We start from the raw sequence: 8,737 nt of genomic DNA on the forward strand, positions 1-8,737 counted from the left end.
GCTGCCTGTGTTTATAAATAACATTTCATTGGAACTCAGCCATGCATATTCATTTACAGGTAATCTATGGCTGTTTTCATGTAACAATGGCAATAGAGACTGTGAGCCTCAAAGCTTAAAATGTTTACCGTCTAGGCTCAGCCCCATAGTAGAGTGGGTTAAGGCTTGTGAGTAGGGGGTCAGAACTCACATGCCAACTGTGGTTTGAATCCTGATCCCAGGGGGCTTAAAAAATAAAAACAAAAACAAACACTACCAGGCCATTACTGTAGGAAAATGTCCTGCAGAGTTGACCAGTCAAGATGTGTGACTTCACCAAGGACCAGACCACAGAGTTCAAGGAGGTCTTCCAGCTGTTTGACCAGACAGGGTATGGCAAAATCCTGAACAACCTGGGTAGAGATGTGATGAGGGCCGTAGGCCAGAACCCCACCAACACTGAGGTGTTCAAGGTCCTGGGGAACCCCAATAGTGATGAGATGAATGTCAAGGTGCTGGACTTTGAGCACGTCCTGCCCATGCTGGCAGCGACCAAGAACAAGGACCAAGGCACCTATGAGGATTATGTTGAAGGCCTTCGGGTATTTGACAAGGAAGGGAATGGTGCTGTAATAGATGCTGAAATCCAGCATGTCCTTGTCACATTGGTGCTTGGGGGGAGATGACAGAGAAAGAAGTAGAGATGTTGATGGCAGGACACGAGGACAGCAATAGTTGTATCAGTTAGTGTGCTGAATGGCTGAAGACATTCCCAGTACCCCCAAGAACTCCATGTCTTTCCCTGTGTGAGACTCTGTATATAATCCTGAAGCATCCCATGCTCTCTGGTCACAGCACCTTTCCCATCTTGTGTCTCTCGGATGATATTTGCCACCAGCATTCAGCAAATAAACTCACTCTCTGTGCCCCGCCTCCCCCTCAAAAACAAAACAAAACAAAACCACCAGGAGGGGCCAGCAGGTGGCATACTGGTTAAGGCGCTGGACTCCCTTGAGGTCTACTATGGTTGGAGTCTTGGACCCATTGGCTTGAAACTCACACCGGGCATGTGTATGGGCATGCCCAAAATCTCGAGAAGAGAATGGAAGAGAACGGATTGTAGCATGGCTATACCCCCGGGGGGTGTGCTGTGGTGAGTTCTTGCTTTTTGTCTCTGTCTTTCCAGCGAGCACATGTGCCCTATAGCAAAAATATCTCTTAAAAAAAAATCACACCAGGCATGTGCGAGTGCCCCAAATTAAGAAATGTAAGAAAGAATTGCAGCTGACTACAGTTCACGAAGGGAAGGGATTCTCTCGTTCTCTCGCTAGTGTACATGCCCTCTGGTAATTAAAAAAAAAATGTACTAACTAACTAGCACTTTACACAAAATGTTAACTCTTGCTCTAAAGTAAAGAGAAACTTTCCTACAGAAGCGATATCTAAGCAAGATTTTGAAGCATAAATAACACTTACAGACAAAAGTTTGAGAAGATGCAGAGAGAACATTTTGTTAAAAAGAATAGATGGGGCAAGCAGGGTATAGTAGTTGAAGCGTCTGGATCCCACATGGCCAACTGCACAGTACAAGACCTAGACCCAGTGACTTGAGAAACACACTAGCATGTGTGCTTGCATGCTCGAAGTCCCAAAAGGAAAAGAAATGGAGAAAAAGGGATTGCAGTGCGACCATACCCCATGGGGGGGGGGGAGGTGCTTTCTCACTCCTTACCCTCCTGCCCTGTCTCTCTCTGGCAAGTGTACACATCTTCTGGCAAATTTAAATGATAATAATAATAATAACAACAGATGTTTGAACTGTAGTGTGATATATCTAAGAACAATGATCTACTTTCCAGAGCATAAAATCCAAGAAGAAAATTGTTGAGAGATGAATAGCAGAAGCAGACAAGGAGGGACCAGGCCAAAAAGACCTATATATTCATTGCTAAGCAAGATGAATTTTTTTCCTCTTACAGTTCAGTAGTTTTCAGAGCATTTCCTATCAAAGTTAATAGATTTTATGGAAGGAAAAAAAACAACAGAGAAAAAGTGTCTCATGGTTAAAAATGTTTGGCAGGTATTAGATTTATACTTTCAACAAGTTGTTGAAAATTCAACAGATTATTGCAGGACTTCTTAGACCCTTTAAAATGCTTTTCTTCATTAAAAATCACTAAGAAAGGGAATACAACTAGCCTGTTGAATTCCCAACTTATTTATTCCCTGTTGAAGCTAATTATTGGGCTGTAGGAAAAGTCATGAGGTATATTTTTTCTGTTTTTCAAAGCTCATTTATTTATATAAAGAACAAAGATCAATCAATGATATATTGCCCATTTTGTTCAATAACCTTTTGCCATCTTTCAGTGAGCTTCATAATTCCTTGTTCATAGAAAGACCTGTCTTTATTGGCGAAAAACTGAACAAGGTGCTGATTTACAGTTTCATCTGAATTGAACGTTATACCACACAAGGAGTTTTGAAGAGAGTAGAACAAGTGGAAGTCTAATAGCACAAGGTCAGGAGAGTATGGTGGATGTGGAAACACATTCCATCCAAGCTCCAATAATTTTTTTTCTTTCTTTTTTTGGAGAGTGAGATAACTCCCCAGGGGGGATGGCCATGCTGCAATCCCTTCTCCTCCATTCTCCTCTCTGGATCTTGGGCACACACGTGCCCAGTGTGAGGTTAAGCCACCAGGTCCGGGACTCGAACCGTGGTCAGTTACATGGGAGTCCAGTGACATAGCCATTATGCTAACTTCTAGTCCCTGTTCCCATAATTTTTTTTTTTTTTTGGAGAGATTTTCACTGTAGGGCGTGTGCGCTCACCAGACAGACAGAGAGAGACATAGAGACAGAAAGCGAGAAATCCCCCCCCAGGGGGGATGGTCACGCCGCACTCCCTTCTCCTCCATTCTCCTCTCGGGATCTTGGGCACGCACGCACACGCGCCCAGCGTGAGTTTTAAGCCACCGGGTCTGGGACACGAACCGCGGTCGACTACGTGGGAGTCCAGCGACATAGCCATTACGCTAACTGCTGGTTCCCACCAGTTCCAATAATTTTTGATGGCTGATCAAACTTGTATGTGGTCTTGCGTTGTTGTGACGGAACATAACTCCTTTATGATTAATGACCTGTGGATGTTTCTAGAAGATGGATTCACACTGTTTAACGGCCAACAGTACATATTAGAATTAATTATTTGGTTCCTTGGTAGGAGTTCGAAAAGTGTGACACCTTTAAAATCCCACCGCAATGAGAGCATGACCAAATAATACAATTTGTATCACCAGTTATCAGTGGCTTCAAAAAAGGATTGCTTTTCTCATGCTTAATGAGCATAATCACATATGTGTACACACAGTCTAATGAACTTCTTTGAGTTCATGAGGAACCCAAATATCGAGCTTCCTTACATATACCAGCTTCTTCAGGTGGTCATAAATACTTGAATGGTGAATGTCCAAAGTTTCTGAAATCTCTTGTGTTGTGTAATGTGAGTTTGCCTTGATAGACACCTTTATTTTGTTGTCATCAATCTCTGTGGGCCTCCCTGACCGAGAAGTGTTGTTGAGATCAAAATCACCAGCACAGAATTTTGTGAACAATCGTTGGTACTGACGTTCTTGTACAGCACTGTCATTGTAAACTTTCTGCAACTCTTCACAAGCTTGACACATGTTCTTACCTTTAGTAAGAAAGTAAAACAGTAAAATATGGCAAAAAAAAAAAATACAGTCTGGTCTTCCATCTTCAACTTGTGGTAAAATCTCTAAAACTCAACCAAATTCCTTATTTTTTTTTTAGAATGAAACTAGGAATGTCAGCTGTCAAGTGACACAGTGATAATGTAGATGAGATACTCTAGCACTTCCAAAAAAGAACTAGTGCCACCTGTTGCAAAATGCATCGTGACTTTTCTGACAACCCAATACCTTACAGAACTATTGGGTTGTCAGAAAAGTCAAGACATGTTTCTGTATACAAAAATGCATCATGACTTTCCTGACAACCCAATAGTTCTGTAAGGTATTGGGTTGTCAGAAAAGTCAAGACATGTTTCTGTATACAAAAATGCATCATGACTTTCCTGACAACCCAATAGTTCTGTAAGGTATTGGGTTGTCAGAAAAGTCAAGACATGTTTCTGTATACAAAAATGCATCATGACTTTCCTGACAACCCAATAGTTCTGTAAGGTATTGGGTTGTCAGAAAAGTCAAGACATGTTTCTGTATACAAAAATGCATCATGACTTTCCTGACAACCCAATAGTTCTGTAAGGTATTGGGTTGTCAGAAAAGTCAAGACATGTTTCTGTATACAAAAATGCATCATGACTTTCCTGACAACCCAATAGTATTCACAGCACCAGTATTCACCAAAGGATGTTGGAGAATCTTGTTTGAACAATAGGCAGCGAGTAGAGGAGTTTGGGAGAGGGAAGATGTGACCAGACTTGTGTTTTAGGAGAATTGCTTTAGCAGCTGGGTGAGGCATGGGTCACCAGAAAGGAAGGACAAATGCAAGAAGACAAGATAAGGAACCAGTACAAGGGGCCAGGTGAGAGGTGATGGGGAATAATGCATCATTTCCCAACACTTATTTATATTGCTTGGCTGAAGTTTAAAAATAAAAAGATAATAATCTTATTTTTCTAAGAGGTCTTTTTGGCGGGAGTAAAAGTAGCCTCAAGATTAAGATCTTCACATATAGAGGAAACACTAAAAGCCTGTGGCTTAGACTGCTTGCCTAAAGTCTTAACTCCAGCACTTTCTGAATCTGGACCTAATACCTGGTTCTGGCTTTTAGTTCCCATAGATCATCTGGTATATCTCTGCTTATAGGATCTTTGTCATGGTGCTGTTTTTTCCTATAGCATTTATAGCTTCCGGGAGTTTACTGTGAACGACCGCCTTGCCTTGTCTTCCCATATCCAAGAATGTATAGGTTGGTTCCACTAAGTTGACTTGTGTGCCTAACCATGACTCCCTGTTTGCTGAGAACTCTGACCTCATCAACCGTGCTGGGGTTCTACCCTGCTTTCCCTGACCCAAGTACAGCTGAGACCAAGCCTGCCTTCCCTTTTGCTACCTCCCAAACCAGGTTTTACCATATGCAAAATACTACTTCCTTATCACCTTCTGCTCCTTTCTGCCTGGAACCCCTCCCACAACTATGGCTGAACCAAAAAATTTGACAACAAAGACAAAATCAAACTCTACCTGATTCTTTTCCCAGGGGGTTTCCAAGACTTCTTTATAGTCTCTCAGGTTTCCTTTGGACAGAGTCAGTTTTGTTCAAAATACTTGCCTGAGAAAAGATTTAGCAATAAACCATCTTGATGATGACCTACACCCCACCCCATGTCATTTCTCCCTTCTCTATCACCTTTAAGGGATGCTCATCTCTACTTCTACCTTTATGAGGAGAGAAAGAAAGGCTAACTCCAAGCATTTCAGAACACCAGCCAGGACTGGAATTTTTGAGAAGAATCCTATTCTCCTACAGTCATGGCCATTCTGAGTCCTAATTCATGTGTGCCATGGGGCTGGCTTAAAGGCAGTCTCACCAAAGAGCTGTTCAACCTCGTCCAGTTAACCTCGTTGTTCCATACAGAGCACATGCTGTCCCAGGAGTGGTCTGGTTGGGAGGCACCATAGAGGTGCTAAGCCAGAAGATTCCAGGGAAAGCAGGGGGAGATCAATGCGAAGGGGTATTCAAAGCCTCAGTCAGATGCGGGCTGGCTCTGAGGAGCACAGTGTGGTTTGGCTGGAAGGCAACTAATCCTCTTTGTCCCAGAGTACCACCAGACCCCACTGCCTGGCTCTGCAGAGATGGGGCTGGTATGTTTCATTCTCATGCCCTCCTCACTACCCATGTAGTCCTTGTCTGTGGTCTGGTCCTTTGTTGGGACAAACTATGTGATTTCATTTGGTAAGCTGGCAGCCACATGCTATGAGATGAACTGAACAGTGTATGTCCCTGTTCCCTTGACTCGTTATTTTACAACTAAACAATCAGCATATTTCTGTGAAAATCTGTCTTCTTTTCTGAATTCTGAACCACTATTCATTCAGGAACACATTTTAAACTGTCTCATCCTAATGAATGTCAGATACATGTTCAGGAGAAGAAAATGGATGACTCTGTAAAGGAACGGTTAGTTACCTCTAAGTGATAAAAGATGTGAATACACTCTCAAAGTACTTGCTTCTAATTATTCTGCTTCTGAGAGACTTATTTGACTGTTAAAACCCAAGCCAGCTAGAGAAACATTTGAAGCCTCATGTTTCTGTCTGGCCTAGAGGACGCTGAGCTTACAGAATTCTTAGCCAACTCAGAGACTTTTCTTTAGACTTGAGATTTACGGAGAGAGATTTCCCCCCTACAGACTTATGTTTCAGAAAAGCAACAACAATCAGTGTCAGGTAATTCTTTTCAGAGAGTGTGGTCTTCTGTTTATTTTAGGTTTTTAAAATTTCAGGTAAGGAGAGTAGGCTAATCTCTAAAACGGAAATCACAGTTGATAGAAACCATGTTGAAGGGAAGGACAACACTGTTTCTTTGAGTTCTTCCAACAGATTTCATTTACCAGTTTTCTGTACATGTGTGTATATCTGAATGAGTATACATAAAACAATGCAGTAAAAGCATCCTCCTAGCTAAAATTCTGTCCAACTTGGAAACAACATCTTCCTCTTTATAAGTCTTTTGGCTAAAAATTTATTATATCGTAGGAAGGTTAAATCAGATCAAAATCATGGGATTTTTGAGTTTTAGAAGTTTCTGTGTAGGTTATTAAATTTAAAGTTCTAATTGCAAATAGGGTAGAAATCAGAATGTCCAAGATAAAGATTAAAAAATATTGGGAACCAGCAGTTAGCGTAATGGCTATGTCGCTGGACTCCCACGTAGTCGACCGCGGTTCGTGTCCCAGACCCGGTGGCTTAAAACTCACGCCGGGTGCGTGTGCGTGCGTGCCCAAGATCCCAAGAGGAGAATGGAGGAGAAGGGATTGCGGCGTGACCATCCCCCCTGGGGGGTGATTTCTCGCTTTCTGTCTCTATGTCTCTCTCTGTCTGTCTGGCGAGCGCACGCGCCCTACAGTGAAAATCTCTCAAAAAAAAAAGACAATGGGGGGGGCAGCAGGTGGCATAGTGGTTAAGGTGCTGAACTCTCACATGACTAACCACAGTTTGAGACCCAGACCTGGAGGCTTGAAACGCACACCAGGCATTTGAGCGTGCATGCCCAAAATCCCAAGAGGAGACAGGAGAAAAAGGGATTGTAGTGTGTCCATCCCCCCAGGGAGTGATTTCTCACTTTCTGTCTCTCTCTCTTTTAAGTAACAAATGTAATTTTAATTGATCTCTGGTAAAAACTACTTAGGGAAAGCTAGTAATCATCTCAGCCCCTAATCTGTGGGACGGTCCTAAGGAAAGGAGTTAGCTGGCTATTTTTGCTATTTTATATCATTCACAGTATTAGAAAAACAAGGCATTATACATCAGTTTAGGTTCAATATGCAGCTGGCAGCCAAATCCAGTCTCTCACATTTTCTGTTTTTTTCTTGAGCTCTTCTACTTTATGGATATAAGCTTTCATGGCACCTTCCTTATAAGTCCCTTTCAGCTCATTCTAGGCATCCCACTTGGCCTTGCCTTCAAGGTCCAAAATCCCTGGCCACTCAGTGTTAATGTCACCCACAGTTGCTTGTTTGAGGTGGCTGTAGATAAACAGCATTGCACTGTCCCCTGGATTGGTCTTGAGGAGCTTAACGTCCTCGGGGGCTTTCTCCAACTCAGCCTGAGACATGCTGGTGGAGTTTCAAGGATTCCTGGCTACTTGCGGAGGAGGCAAAGAGCTCAAAGCTACTGCCTTAACACCAGACGAGCAACCTCCTTTAGGTCACAGCCTCAGGTGTCCCATCCCTGCTCTTTACCTTCTCTCTGTCTCTCTAGCAAGTGCATGTGCCCAACAGCAAAAATTTCTCTTTAAAAAAAATAAATACCATGAACTACCCACAGTGGTGCAGGCAGTGGTAAAATACTGTGTGATACTGAAACCATATGGGAGGCCTGGGTTTGGATCCCAGGTTGACCTGAACATATTGGGCAAACTCGTGTATACCTATGATCCTGTTTTGCTGGCAAGTTATGAGGGAAGATCATGGTATAGTGAGGCCCTGTCAAGGTTGCTTCTCTTTCTCACTCAATAAATAAGTAAAATAAAAATATTATGACTCTAATGATATTTTAATTCTCGAAACCTTTATTTTTCAAGGTTGGACATTTAGGTAATATTTAAGCTACATTTTTACAGATTCTGGAATATTTACATACATCTGCCTAAACCAATATAAATTATTTTGAAATAAAATGGAAGGAAGGAAGAAAAGAAGAAAGGGAGGAATGGGGGAGGAAGAGGGAGAAGAAAGGAACTTATTGGAAAAGTACCTGGGACAGGTGGAAGATGAACCTCTGATAACACTCATATTCATGCTAACCACAGTTAATTTATACTCACATGTGTGCACACACATGTACCCTATCCATGGATTATCTAAGCAAATGATTTTCTTGTATTTGTTTTTTTTTTTTTTAGAGTTTTTGCCATAGAGAGTATGTGCTTCCCAGAGATAGAGAGAGGCACAGAGAGGAAAAAGAAATCATAACTCAGGGGCAGAATGGCCATGCCCTTCTCCTCCATTCTTCTCCTGGGATTTTGGGCACATATGCACATATGCC

General features: G+C 42.2%; 2 pseudogenes; one reads left to right on the forward strand and one right to left on the reverse strand.

The window, feature by feature from the left end:
• The first annotated feature begins 302 nt into the window (after window positions 1–302).
• Window positions 303–727, forward strand: LOC102491631 (myosin light polypeptide 6-like; annotated as a pseudogene).
• Window positions 728–7,508: 6,781 nt separating this feature from the next.
• On the reverse strand, window positions 7,509–7,805 carry LOC102496592 (acyl-CoA-binding protein pseudogene; annotated as a pseudogene).
• Between the last annotated feature and the right edge of the window lie 932 nt (window positions 7,806–8,737).

This window comes from Tupaia chinensis, unplaced genomic scaffold, assembly GCF_000334495.1.
Source record: "Tupaia chinensis unplaced genomic scaffold, TupChi_1.0 Scaffold149424_1, whole genome shotgun sequence".
NCBI lineage: Eukaryota > Metazoa > Chordata > Mammalia > Scandentia > Tupaiidae > Tupaia > Tupaia belangeri.